Source organism: Sinohyriopsis cumingii, unplaced genomic scaffold (genome assembly GCF_028554795.1).
Source record: "Sinohyriopsis cumingii isolate HCF-2022 unplaced genomic scaffold, ASM2855479v2 utg000069l, whole genome shotgun sequence".
NCBI classification, from domain to species: Eukaryota; Metazoa; Mollusca; class Bivalvia; order Unionida; family Unionidae; genus Sinohyriopsis; species Sinohyriopsis cumingii.
In genome coordinates, this window is record NW_028315867.1 from 2,035,201 (window position 1) to 2,051,442 (window position 16,242).

The window sequence follows — 16,242 nt, forward strand, 5'->3', positions numbered from 1 at the left end:
GCGCCAAGAAAGTTGTATCATAAACTTAGATACGAATGAAGAAATAACATTTCAATCGATGAACTCAGCTGGCAAGTATTTTGATATTTGTATACCCTCAGTACAAAGAGTCGCACAAAAGATATACAAATCCGCTCTGTCAAAAAAATATAGTAAACAAAAAATTGTTTTTCATCATTTACTTCACTAAAATCCTGAAGTTTTTTAATGTAAATGGGAGATAACTCCATTAAGCATATCTCATGCCTCCCCTTGCGCAACACTCCTTGAGATGTCAATTTATTCAGCGCGGCAGAGCGGTATACAATTATTTTTTTTTTACAGCCAATTGTATACACACTGCGTCACAGTCTATAACACTTCCGCGTTTGTCAGTACAGGTAAGTGTTATTTTTCATAAGCAATATGAATTCTGTGTTAAAATTTAGATTCAGCGTTTAAAATCCAGTTCAGTTTTAAAAATTCAGTTCAGAACTTGTTAACTGTCTGTCAGTAGTTACCTATATGATAATTTTTAAATCCTGTATTATCAGATGTGACCGTGGTACAGTGGTAAAGCGTTTGACTCTCTTTATCAAATGCCATGTTCGAATCTCGCCACGGACATATTGTCGACGGTGCCCATTTGGGGTTTTATAATAAAATGGGGCTCCAGCAGGGGCCTTGTGTACATATCTCCACCACGTCGAATCGTGGTGGTGTGTTTTTCACCCTTGGGATTTCGATCTTGGGGGGGTATGTACATGGAGCTCCCAAAAATAAACAGTAGCCTTGGATGTATAAAGTTCTACATCACATGGGTCTCACAAAAACAAACATTCAAAAAGATTGTGGCCAAAAGAACCGATATATTGCTTTTTACTAAATTCGTATGATTTTTACTAGTAATTACCCTATCAGAATTGAGAAATTGGTTGATTTCTGTGATGTTTACTAGTAATTACCCTATCAAAATTGAGAAATTGGTTGATTTCTGTGATTTTTACTAGTAATTACCCTATCAAAATTGAGAAATTGGTCGGTGTGTACAAAATATATAAATATTTTTACTGGAAAATCGTTTTACGATTTCACAAGTAAATTAATATGTAGTGTTTCACCTCGAAAATCAGGAAGGTGACCACTCTGGTCTGTTAGTTTAAAATTTATTTTGGTCAGCCACGGATTATGACATCATAGATAGACTGGATTCATCGGCTCTTGCACGATTAGAAATCCAGGTGGTACATCTTTCGGAGTAAATGAATAAAGAACAAATCTTTGCTGGGCTTGTTTTGATACTGTCGTATCCGTGCTGTAACTGCCATCAATGACATCACACAAGATTGACCGCGACCACTTCGGTTATATATACTACGCCTGGAGATACATGTCGGCCATGCCCTTCGGGGTCATTGTTATGTCTGAGGATAGTTGCCGGTGGCAGTGTTTTTTATGTTTTTGTCGTATTTGAGGAAAAAACTCATCAATGACATTGTCAAAAGATTGTTTTAGTTCTGCTGGGGAAATATACCCTGGAGGTTTAAATGTTAAAATATCAGCCTCTGTTTTTAATGACTATTTATTTAAAATTCTGTTTATCATTATGGTTAGCGAACTTATCTACTATATTCATTAAATTAAAACAAACACTTTCCATATGTAATGCATTCATATTTAAATCTTCTAAGAGAGAGATAATTCTCCCGTATGTAAAATCTGATATATCAAGTAGATATTCTTGAAAGGCCCGCCGTAATGCCTCCAGAGCTTCTGCATGATTTCGACAAATAATATTAAAATAATCAGTAACGTGGGATAAATTAAACCAAGTATCATTATCTCTTGTAAAGGTAGCAACCTTGTATGAATAATCAGAATCTTCAACTACATTTGCAGCTAGAAAAACCCAGTTCATATTATTGTCAAAAAATCTAAATTTATTTATCGCATTGAAATCTAAATTGATGACCTAAAAACGATAAGTAAGATGTCGGATCAGAATAAAGACTGGAGAAACCAATTAATTGATCTGATTTCTTGTCTGTGACATAGTCAGATCTAATAGGTTCTGATAGCATCGGTGGCACCGGTGGAGCAGCTTCAGGTCATCCTAACACTGTTCTGATTGAACTATTGTATATATCTACGGCGTAGTCTGGGATGCTTATTTCGATGGCAGAAGACAGTCTTGGCTCATGAACAGTTATTGTTATCTTAGATTCCTTTGTTGTGATATTTTTTTTTTCGACGTTGTAATTCCTCATTGATTTCTTCGATTTGATAAGACCCGGTTGGTATCCCAATAACGTTCCAGTCTGGTGTGCCATCGGGTTTATTTTTATATGCAAATACCAGTGAATTATTCGCTGGCAATCCACCAAACGATTTTGATCTGATATTGGGCCAGCTGTGATATACTCGTAATTGTGCTAACGCGATCTCGTTTATTGGAATCGCAGTTGGAAAATTAATACTGAATTCTGGTTTAGTTGAGGTTACTGTTATTAAAGAAGTTCGTTTCAGGTTTGTATTTTCGACTATATCAAGCAGAGCTTGATGAAGCAATTCCGTCATTACTTATCTTTTGTCGCTTCAAATGACCGGTGTAGTCTTCATACATCTTTGCCATTTGCGCGAATTCGGAATCTGATATTGTTGTATCGTCGAGACTTGATGATTTCAACGACGACAATTTCAAATAGGCGCTCATGGCCGCGTCGTTTAACTTTTCATACTCGTGCAATTTTGTTAGCGCGCATGAGGATAATTTTTTCGCGATAATATTAGCAACTCGTGCAATTGTCGTTGATGTTGAAACTATAATTGTGACCTCGATTGCAGTTGTCACTGGTGTTAGCGCTGAAAAGAATACCCCCGTAGATGCAACTAACGTGGACACTGAATACATTATTGCGTCTAGGATGATTACACTCCGCTTGTATTTTTTTACTTTTATTGTGCATTCGGTAATAGTATTTTTTAACTCTGACTGCCATTCGCGTACTTGATCATGTCTTTATTGCTGAGCATCCAGTGTTGTCGTTGATGCTGACATTTTTTAACGCCATTTTATTATTTTACGCAGAAAACAATTGAGGTGTTTCAGCTACAAATTCCAAACACCACCAGTAAGATGCTGCGGTTAATTTCTTGTCGGCTGCTTCCAGTATAGTTTCTTCAGATCCGCTATTTAATATGATTGTCACAATCCCGGAAAACTTGTCGTTGGAATGTCGCCAGGGATATGTTGTAAAAAATTCAACACAGAAAGCCTGTACACTCCAGTGACTGTTGCTATATATTTGATAGTATTATTTTGTTTAGACCATGTTACAAATCCAGATGATACTGTATATACTATGTTGGCAATATGCCCGGGAATAACTCATGTGGGGATTTTAATCAAACCGGTTTTGTTAACGATATCAGGAATCTTCCCTACGATATCCTGCTGTGTCTGTTTGATCGTGTCAGCGTTGGTCTTGATGTCAGAAAGTTTCATGTCAACGCTGTGCGGAGTTCCAAAGAATTCCTCTGCGGTTTCATTAGTTTTTGAAAGTTTCTACGAAGTCTTGTGAACGCGTTTACATGAACATCATACTCGGCGCGCAACGTGGCTAGTTTACCGTCAGTGGCGTCAACATAACCTTTTGTCGCGGCATCTTTCGGGGACGTTGGATCCGCTAACACGGTTATTTTATTTCCTTTAAGATTGAGTTCACCTGTTATTGTGTCGCCGGTATTTCTTAAACGAGTATTGAGTATGTCTCCGACGGTTGTAAATAGTGCGTCAACATATTGTTTGTTTGCGGAATCTTCCGGGGACGTTGGAACACTTAAAACCACTATTTTTTTACCGTTCATGCTGAGTTCACCTGTCATTGTATCACCGGTCTTTTTTACACGTTCCCCTGTAGCTTTTTGCGTATGATCTCTCAGCGACGCGATTGATATCAGCGAATCTCTGATTTTTCCGCTATCAGTAAACACAGAGATGTTACCCGGAGTGGCTCCAATAACCCTACGAATTATTTCATGCCATTTGATATGGCTAGGTTTTAGTTTTCCGTGTCGGTCCTGAAAAATAACAACCTCATCTGGGTCTATTCCAGTCAGACTTAAAAGATTATCGATTTCATCTTTGGTCGCATATTTTGATAAATCCACGTCGGCGCGCTTCACTTTTCTGTTGAGAAAAAATCTCCTGTAAATATCAACCATTATTTGATAGGAAACTGTTTAAATCGACCCGTGGTATACTCGTGCACGACTTTTTGAGGTGGTTTGGTTGACGCTGATATCGCATCAAGGACATTTAATATTTCACTTCCACATATCGGAGGATCGGTCAGTGTTTGTGTTGGCAGCGTTGAGTACCAAACTTTCGTTGTTGTCTTTGACCCTGTCTTTGACGCGGGGACGTCTTTTGTATAGTTTAGAAATTCAACTGGCGGTGCTAACCCATACGAATCAAAATAGATAATTCCACGTGGATGTATCGCGTAAGCAACCCAGTGAGTTCCTGGACCATCGTTGTTATCCAGATTAATAATTCCGGTTTCTGGATTATTCGTTTGTTGTGGTAATTGATCTCGCATAAAGACGCCTCTGAAATTTTTATATTTAATTGTTTAACAGCATCGAGTAAATCAAAATTTGACATAGGTGTGATGTCTAGAACCGTTTTGGGTATCACGATGGCGGAGTTCCTGGAAGTCTTAACCCGCGTCCTTTTTTTTGTATCCTTTTCCAGTGCCTTTCTTCAGTATCATTCCAGCAGCGGTTCCAACAGCTCCTAACGCGACAGCCTTAGCGACAGCTGGGGCAGCAGCGGCAATCAGTGCTGGTATTGCGGCGAGAAGAGGAAATATGTCACCGGTTTTTACCATATCTTTGATTGCGGTTGGAGAAAGTTCAAGTTTAATACCAACTTCTGCTTGCTTTGCTTTATTAAAATGTTTTAGTTGTGTTTTAGTCAGCGATAATTTGTTTGGACCGCCAGTAATCTGATCATTTCTTAGTGTTATTATCCCACCACATATACTTGCATTTGTTGATTGTAATTTCTTAGCCTGGCCGGAAGTCAGAGTGACAATAACGTGACTGTATGACATTTTTATAATTAACGTGATTCATCTAATTGTCCTACATGTTTTCGGAAAACTACATGTTTTCTACTGGTGCAACAACGATTCTCATTCGACCACTTATACCTTCAAGTAACATTGCTTTATCGCTGAGAATAACCGCGATTGCTCTGTAGGGACCGTGAACACCTGCCGCACCAGCAGGTTCGGGAACTGGTAGGGCGCCGACACGAGCTCGAAAGTGGATATCAACAACAGACTGCTTGGATAAATCAAGATGCTCCAGAGAAAAGTAATAAATCCGGAACAAATTTGTAAAATCAAACTGCGATATTTGAGTCCCAGTATCTATATTTGTGTTACGCGACAAGAATGTCAGCCAGCGATGATATGCGCGCGCCACATGATTATTTGCAAAACTTAATGATATATCTTCGGATGGTTCTTGTTGGCCGTTTATTCTCAACGAAACCTCAGTAACGTCAAGTTTGTCAAATATCATATGAGACTTTAACTGATTACCCGTCCGACTAATATCCTGCAGCGAAATAAAAATATGTCGTGGCGCAGAAACCCCTTGTTGTGATGCCAAGTAAACACATCCCTGACGGAACTTTAAATAGCGTCGGTGGTTACTGTAAGCCACGATAGCAATGATTTACCGCCTTGATTCATAAGAGAGAGTAGTCGCGGTTCTTCTGTAACCGATGGAGTTAATACCGGCATCCACAGTGAAAGTTTTTTTATTCTTACCCCATGCCAGCAGCAACAGCAGCTCCTCGCCAGATCGCATCATTGTCATCGGCTTTCCTGTGAAGCACAACTGTATGTTTAGCTCCAAAAATGATGATGTGATTTAGTGGGATCGCACAAGAAAAATCTCTGGTATTTCCTGATAACATTGCTCGGCGCGTTGCAAATCCCAAGTTGTATTTTTCGCTAATACTCATAACTACCGGACCCATATCTGCGTTAGCGTTAGCGTCAGAGGCTTTTTTTTTTTTTTTTTTGGTGTTCCTATAGTATACTGAATATGATCGGCGTTGTCGATAATATCTTTGGCAAACATCATTGATGGACCAGATGATGTTGTAAAGTCGTCAGAATATCTCGCTAGACCAATTATTGTTGTAGCAACATCGGCATCATTCTGAATCGATTCGATATTTTTTCCATCGATCATGTAGGTGGCGTTACTAAACAAGGCCATAATCCCGTTGTTGACAAAACCAACTCGGTCATTATCGCCGTAGTTAGTACCATCCGCCTTTATAAGGTCACCTTCTACTTCAATAAACGCCTCAGATGGCAAAAAATATCTACTTGTATCGTGAACTTGAAGTTCAATACGCCCTCGTTGATTTGGCTCTCGTGCATCGTAGGAATAAAATTGATAATCATGCACTGATTTATCTCTAGGAGCCGGCGCATCTATATCAAATGCCGAGTCAGATATGGGTTTGAACATTTTATACTATTGCGTGTAATTTCAACTATATGATTATCTTCGTCGCAGTCTACTTCCTGCTATTAAATTTGCTATGATATTTCTTTGCGCGTCAGATTCCACGGACGCTAGTTTTTTTATTTGCAGCCTGATTTATTATTTTACTGACTTCCGCCGGCATGGTTTCGGTGCTTGGGAATTTTACTGTTTTCGTCTCATTAGTCGCGCTAGTCTTTCTTTGATTGCTGAAAGTGCTTTGGCAGCAGCGCTAACAATTGCACCAGGAGCCTTTTCACCGAAAACATTAATGGCTTTCATTGATAATTGTTTTGCAAGACCGTCCAAATTTGGTGCTAACCCCGCAAATAATTTTTGAGTTACATCGCCAAGTCCATCTCCGTAAGTTACGTTATAAATTGGTAATCGTGAGTTTACTGCTCTGACCTGCACGGGTGAGTAGTGACTGTTGTACATAACCATATTATGTTTTTTGTTGTCATGTATCTAATCGTTGTGACTTTAGTCACTATAATAATCAATAAATTCATCGACGAGATCTTGATATATGTTAGCATCCATAACACCACCTTGAAATAATCGCCGACAAATATCAGCAGCTTCAGTAATTATTTCTAGCGAGTTGTTTCCAGCACGTCTTCCTCCTATGAGAACTTCTAACCGCGACACATCATTGAAAATATTATCAGGGCAAGGGATTCCAAAACCACTGCCAGTAGGCCGCGACTTGGTGAGGTACTCCTCTATGTATCGCTCAAATTCTTCATCACCCAATGGGTTACTAATTTCCTCATAAGCGCCCTGCGGCGGAGGCGATGAGGATAAAGTTGGTCTCCTAGGCGTAATCAATATGGGTGAGGCCAAAGGTGGATCATCTATGTCTACGTGTGGTACTATTATTCCTTCTGGTGCTTTTTAGGGCCTTCCTCGTCGTTTTTCTTCCTTTTCTTGTTGTCGCTCTTCTCGTATTATTTTTTGCCGTTCCCGTTTTTCCTCCAGTCGGTGTTGTCGTATTATTTTTTGCTGTTCTCGCTGTTCTTTACCACATTATTGTATTCCATTAACAAAAAATGGATAACCAATATCTGTTTTATCTATAGTATCGTCATTCGTATTTATTTTATACAACCAATTACCCCAAGTATCTTTTTTAAAACCTTTAACATACTCAGGTTTTAAAAATTGAATCTGAGTTGATGACTTTTGGCAGCAAACTTACCAAAATCAAACCTACTGCGGCATCTGTCAATTCAAATTCCTCATTTTTGTTATACCCTCTTCAGTAAATTTTTCTCTGAGATTAATTTTTTTTTGCCAGGTTGTGCAGCAGCGGGTTGTTCTCTTAATACCTGAATAAGACTTTTCCCTTCCTCCTCTGGTCCCCTAATAACAGTTAAAACTTTTTCAGTAATTACAGTGACAGGTTTAAATAACTCTTTTGCCTCAGCTGTGTACTTAACTTGTGCTTGTATTGTAATTGCACATCTTTTTTAAACTTTTCCTCCACATAAATATATTTTCAAGCACCTCTTCTCGCTCCCTGGCTAGTCTAGCTGTGTAAGATTCTGAGTGAACCATTATTTGCTATAAGTAATTTTTTATTTATTTCCTCGGTCGGGTTTTCACGTAAGCAGCAGGGAGGGCGTCGGCAACAACGCGATGACGAGGTTTTTTAGGATTCGCTTACAGATTATTTTACAATGAAGTGCCATCATTTTTTCTTGGCGGTCTTCTAGAGTGTTGATTTTTTTACAATGAAGCGCCATCGCGGTTTTTTAAAGGGCTTATTTTGGCATTTGGAGGTTTCCTAAAAGTTGTAGGATTCGCCCCCCCCCCCCCCCCGCTGCTAAACGTGATGGTACATAAGGACAGTAAAACGTGATGGTACATAAGGACAGTAAAACTTGTTGGTACATAAGGACAATAAACCTTGATGATCCATAAGGACAGTAAAACGTGATGGTACATAAGGACAGTAAAACGTGATGGTTCATAAGGACAGTAAAACGTGATGGTACATAAGGATAGTAAAACGTTATGGTACATAAGGACAGTAAAACGTGATGGTACATAAGGACAGTAAAACTTGTTGGTACATAAGGACAATAAACCTTGATGATCCATAAGGACAGTAAAACGTGATGGTACATAAGGACAGTAAAACGTGATGGTTCATAAGGACAGTAAAACGTGATGGTTCATAAGGACAGTAAAACGTTATGGTACATAAGGACAGTAAAACTTGATGGTACATAAGGATAGTAAAATTTGATGATCCATAAGGACAGTAAAACGTGATGGTATATAGGACAGTAAAACGTGATGGTACATAAGGACAGTAAAACTTGATGGTATATAAGGACATTAAAACGTGATTTTACATAATGACAGTATAACGTGATGGTACGTAATGACAGTAAAACTTGATGATACATAAGGACAGTAAAACTTGATGATACATAAGGACAGTAAAATGTGATGTTCCATAAGGACAGTAAAACGTGATGGTATATAGGATAGTAAAACATGATGGTACATAAGGACAGTAAAACTTGATGGTACATAAGGACAGTAAAACTTGATGGTATATAAGGACAGTAAAACTTGATGGTACATAAGGACAGTAAAACTTGATGGTACATAAGGAGAGTAATACTTGATGGTGCATAAGGAGAGTAAAACGTGATGGCACATAAGGAGAGTAAAACTTGATGGTACATAAGGAAAGTAAAACGTGATGGCACATAAGGACAGTAAAACGTGATGGTACATAATGATGGTAAAACAAAGCAGTAGAACATATATTACATGTCATCATCAGGGCAGAACATTTTGGGGTGGGGGATTATTTGGAGATATTACATTTACAGTCTACCGCATCACAGTAAGCAGCCTCTCACTGGATATAATCATGAATTCTCCAACAACCTTTGCCACTTGCTGTCACACGAAACGTCAAAGTTCATTGCAACATGTTTGTGAAATATATAACGATAAATGTCATGCGCCGGTCTAATAATGTGCTACAGTCAATATAGGTATCAATACACTCATCAGTTTTACTATGCAATATCTATTTTTATTTTAAACCATAACAAATGGATATAAGATCAAAATGGAACACACTGTGTCTCCCATTACTTAGCCTCTGAGACACAACTTAGCATACCTTATGTATGCTAAACATACCTACTGTTATTTTTCTCTTGAACTGACGGGTCATCCTTGAATCTCAACAAAGTCAATGACCTCAAGGCACATGTTGGATGCCTTTATACATCTCATGTAATATAGCCCCTTGATGTTGGTCAGATATTTCCCTTAAAAAGCTACATTATATTATGAGTGCAACCATTGAAAGCCCAGGGAATACAGTACTGCAATGACAAAATGCAAACTTTATCTTGCTGTTGTGGGTTTTTCAGCACCTGATAGGTTATACATGGCAACCAGTATAACTTATGGAGAAAAAAAACGGAAAACCCCAGTAAAAGCACAGCCCTATGGGATGATATAGTCAAACTTTCTCACATACCCACATTGGGGCCAAGCCTGCGTATACTCAAACCCATTTGGACAGAGGTTAGAGGGCACCGATTGGTAATGGCGAGTGATGTAGACTACTCATCCACTTGAGGTCCCCAAAAACCATGGTAATTAATGACTCAGCACAAAATAATAGCATGCAAATTATATGCAAATCCATTACTATGCACAAAATAGCAGCATGCAAATCCATGACTTTGCATAATTTCATAGTTGCCTGTAGAAAAACAGGGATTAGTCCACTAACCATGCATTAAACCATAATTAAAAGTGCTCTTACAACTCACCTATTTTGAAAACATGAGACTTAAAGACTTAATGCATACTTCCATAATTATTGTCAGCATTTTTTTTTTTGCCTTGTAATTTAATGTTGCTTGTTTTGTAATCTTGTCGTTGTGTATGTTTTTGTGTTATCTAATATTGGAAGAATAAGCTAACAGGCAAATAAAGGTATTGTTTATACGAACCAACCAATCAAATCTCACCACTCCCTCTCGATATAACATATCCTGCCTATCGTTATCAAGGTCAATCACCGTCAGTGGCTTCGACAGCAAGTGAAGACCCGTTTTAGAAGTTTATAATATTATCAATTTAAGTTTGTTTATTGTTGCTACATAGCGTATCTAGGTAGCCATTACAAAGATAATAACTAAAGAACATGCAAATTTACCATATTGAGTGAAGTTAAAAAAAATTGGAGATTGTTGCTGAGAAAAGTCTCTTTCATTAGAGATATTATTTACTAATTTCGGCTCTTATACCAATTGATGGGCTTCATTTGATTGATCGTGGTTTGGATGCAGCCATAGTTGTTGTTTGTATTGCAGAGTTATCAAATTTGTAAGTAATAGTTCACAAAGTTGTGGAGTTTAACGCCTTTTTCAGCACATCATAGGCCGGTAAAGCTGGCGGAGGAAGAACCAACCTAAATACCGTGAAGAACCATTGACCCTGGTGGGGTGGGGTGGGGGTGGAGCTACAGGCAAGCTATGCTGCAAACCAACGTTAGCTGATCCTGAGACTCGAATTTAAGATGGCAGAGGTGAGATGTCAGTGATCTTTAAAGGAGAGCGCCTTAGGCCACTTGATCACCTAGAGCCCCAGCTAACAATGTTATAGACTTTAGACCACTCGGCCACTCGGGGCCACGACGAACAAAGATATAAATCTTAGACCACTCAGTAATGCAGAACCCAAATTATATATATATATATATATATATATATATATATATATATATATATATATATATATATATATATATATATATATATATAAGAAGTTGTAAGGCCTCTAATTTCCTTCAATTAAACTTTATCATACAGTCGGTAATCAATATTAAAATGTATTTCTAGTGAAATTCCAAACATTGCCAAGATAATAAGCATCTTGTTTAATAATATTCTCAATGTTTCCCTTATTTTATGTATATTTAATCTGCATTATTTTTTTATTTTATTTTTATTTCATTATATTGTATTTTAATGTAACAATGTTTGTGGGACTTAACCTCATCCAAAATGAAGTTTAGTTTCTACCTGACCTGAAATATTGACTTTAGCATTATTCTGTAAACAACTGATACATAGCTAAAATGTTTCCTATATATATGGGTTTAATATTAGGATCATTATTAAAAGAAGTAAACATGTTTATTTGGGTCTGGTTGTAGAATTTTGGAATCCCCTACGATCTACCTCGCATACCTGACATAGTCCAGGGCATATGTGAGCCAGGTACTTGTTTGTCGTGAAATAGTGAGTGAGCGATCGATCACAGTGCACGAAGCGCATGAATCGGGCGCTAATGTCGATCCCATACCATCTAATATAAGCCCTTAGAACTTGTCCTCTCGTGTCCAGACGAACAACACCTTACTCATTCTGTTTTTTGCATAGGCCTATAGTGCTAGTCATAATTCGAGGGTGTTATAACGTTTGTAGATTTCGAGTCTTCGTGTCTGGTAGATTATCGTTTATGTGTTATTAAATTGATATATGGAAATACCGGTTTACCGGTTGTGCATCGTATTTGTCTTGTTTTTAGTATTGTATATTAAGTATTCGTTCTGTTTTGTTTTAGGTCTGTCTAGTATATTTCCTGTTGGTTAATAAACCCCACGACCAGCGAATGTTGTATTTATATATATTTATACAACGCCCGGCTGACATATATTATAATTTTCGTAACAGACTTTCTAATTATATTTAACATTTTATCTTGTAAACAGAAAGACGTTTCTTGAAGATTATTTTTCATTAGGTAATAGTGATTTTTAGAAATACTAATTGTAACCATATGTCAAGTAGAGGACTATATAATCTTGTTACTGAAAAATATTATTAATTTGTGCTTAAAGATCTACCAGAACAAAAATGTAATATTGTTATGACCAGAAGTTCATTTGGGCTGGAATTTATTTCTTCAAGTTATTCAAGTGTTTTTTCTCCGGAAATGCAGGGTGCTCATACAAATTATTCTTGGGATTTATTATAAATTCATACCTGGAATTAAATTATTCTTATCCAGCCAAAGATTATTAGCACATCACCACTACACGGGCTACCACAGACACATCAACACTTTCAGCGTGGGATTTAATTTTGGTTTTCTACCATAGTTTATTCAGAACTTTAATCATTAGGATTTGTGTCTGCAGTTGTATGATTATTTGGGATTCAATTCGCAATATCGTAAGTTCCGTTATTTAAATTTTCACTTGGTGTTCTAGGGTAAGTTGTTGAATTTTACAAAGCTTGTCGCTTCTCTCTCTTTTCGATTACAAATTGTAAGACCATATAATTCCATTCGACAGTAAAAGAGTATACGTAAGCAAAATTTGAATGAAAGAACGGACACACGAATGAATGAACAATAAATGAATGTAGAAAAGGTAGGCAAATAGGAGAAGTTGCAAAATAGATGAATTTGAAATGAATGGGAAAAAAACAATAGGATAATAAAGGACGATAACATTTAATGAAACTATGAAAGGAAATTCAAAATGCAAATTTCGACAATGAACGGAGGTTTTTATTGGATGGGACTTTGGATCGATAATGATCGTATCGAATGGTCGAACGTAGTTTATCTTGCAGTATCTAGAGACATTTTTGTATTGCGCCGATCATTAAGCGATTTTCATTCACCTCTCCCCTAATAAAATGCAATAAATGATAACAAAATTTAAAAACAAAACAATAGCACAGACGTTCAAGGCTATTGCCAAGAAAAATGTGTCTTGCATATTTCGGAATAAAGATCTAGATAAGTCATGAGCTCCACAAAATGTTTGTCGAACATGTGCTGAGACTTTGAGAAAGTGGAATAAAGGCAGAAAGAATTCATTGAAGTATGCAATACTCATTATATGGAGTGGACCTAAACACCACGCGGATGACAGTTACTTTTTTTTTACTGTTAACGTTGAACACTATAACACAAAAAAACAATTATTATATCTGATTTACTTTATCGCAAAAAAACCTGACGTGATAGGTGCAAATTGTTGCGAAAATTGAAACCAGCATGGCAAAATTGTACAAAATTCACTTAATAGAAGGAAAACATATCGCTCTCTGTTCTGAAATACATTTTTGTTTTAACCACTCACACGGAATCTGAAGACTTGCAATATTATAATAACACACTTAACAAAGTTAGCAACATCAACAAAAATACTACTTTATTCTAAGTTACAAAATGAAAAATTAAAAGACCCTTACATTATTCTGAATTAAATTCCAAATAAACGTAAGTGTCCTATCAAAAGTCCAAAAGTATAAAATATTCCAAATTAAGTCCAAAAGTTTTGAATGTATTGGTGTACCACAATGACATAATCCAGAATGTCTTTAAATGAGTCATCAATAATCCCGAAGTAATGTATTAGTCTAAGACGTGAATGAGCACTTTGTAATATTCTAGTGAATAATTTAAATAAATAATTCTTCTCAAATTATACCCGAACACAACTGGAAATGGCTTCACAGACTTATCTTAAGATAGGAAAGAATAATTATTTACAAAGTCCTAATTTCACTTTTGACCTAAAACACTGTGTATTTTTCTGGTCTTCCCTTGCTGTGAGATATTTTTAATAGAAAAATTCCATTAGAGTGTAAACAAGTTCTCTTCCAAACCATTCTAAGTTCCTAAATAAGATTAACCCTAGAACATATCCTTTACTTCTTAGAATCGTGATAAAAAGCAGGTAGGCATTAATTTACAAACTAAGAACAAATACAAAATGAAATATATAGCATATGCTAACAGAAGATACATGCATTGAATTATGGATGTAATCCCCCCCCCCCATAATTCGATGAAAGCGTATGCTTTAACTCTCTCTCCCTCCCTCTCAAATTGTTATTAAATGAATAGAGTGATGTAAACCCTACTCTTAATCACTTGTAACTTAGTGTTCTAGACACTGTTGTATGTATAGTCATTACATTTCATACGTGCGTTCACATTTATATCATTTGTGTTCACACCCTAATATGTAAATTTCGGTTTTAGCAGTAACCTACTTTTATTGTTGAAATGGCCATGCCACGGTTTATTTTATTTTATATATTTTTTGTACTATCAACTATAAGCGCGGAGGAACAGGGACAAAATCATCAATTCTGACCGACTGGACGTTTGATGCAATGATTCTCCTCCTTGGCAATTTTATTAAGTGTGCATTATATTTATATTAAATGTAACCTGCCTTAGTACCAGCAGAGGGGGTGAACAAACCATTTTGTAGAAGCGTCCAAATACCGAAATAAGCCTTCCTAAAAAAAAGGATTAATGACCTTAAAAATCAAAATAACTAACTACACTGAGGGTTCTATCCGAGAGATCCTCAAAGAGTTTCCCTCTTTGGGGTTATTTCACGTTATTTCTAACTGAAAAACTCTTCGCGAGCAATTACATTACAAAAACGAACCACCTTGAGGTCGCATCCCCCTCTGCTCTATTAATTTATCCAAAAAAGTATCAAGACCCACACGATATTTTATTCTGGGATCATGTAAGTTTATTGTTATAAATCAGTGTGGAGTAGCTTGAGCACGTGAAAAATGTTTCCAAATTTATTTATATCCATGTCACCGCCACACCAAGTTTATGAATATTTCGCAACGTATGAGTATCGACTCCATTAAACACAACTAAAATATTACAGTTGTCTATAATCACTTTTGGTATTTGTGTGTATCGCTGAGTAACATAAATCATATCAGTCTTTTTATGTCTACCTCGAGAAAAAATCCTAGCTGGATTTGATTGTTTGTCCAGCATCACATCATCATATACAACCAAATTATTAAAAAATCCGTCTATGGAATCTACTGACGGTGCTTCATCAATATTGCTTATAAACTCAATAACATCGTTGTCTTTGTCCAATAATCTTGCGTTTTCATTAAAATCTTTAAGTACAACATAACATCATTGACCATCTACAGGCGGGGCCCAAATACAACTTATCCCATTTTATCCATATCATTATAAGATTAAGCAACAGTTGCGTCTTACCACTTCCAGATGACCTGTCATTATCATTCTGATGGAATTCGGTAACGCAGGATGGTGTTTGACAGGTTTTCATTTTCGAGTCGCTGAGAAATCAATTATATCCATATTATATAAATATATGAATCTATACTGTTTACGTTGTAAAACTAAAACCCCAACTAATGATTTAAATTCCCAGGCACTTCGTGGGCTAAATACCCAGGAGAAAAACATCTTCCAGGATATAATTACTGAGGCCCTGGAACCCGACATGATATCAGACTTGACAACCAAGATGAACCAAAACCAGGTGAGTATCCGATAAACGCTATTGATAAAGCGTGTCATGTTCATGATGTAGCTTATAAAAGTAATAATCTGCGGCATAGACACATAGCACATGTGAAATTAATTCACGCGCTAAATTCCATTACGAATAAATTCTTCAAGGAATCTTTGGCTAATTGGTTAATAAGATCCGCGATGAAAGGTAAATTAGCACTAGATGATGGTAATTAATTATAATGGAATCGATTTATTATTCCCAAGAGGATACTGGAGTGGTAAAGCAGAGATTAGTAAACTCGCTGTTGCAGAAAAAGTTAAGTATTCTGCTGCAAAGTGTAATTATCCCGACAGGCAATATGG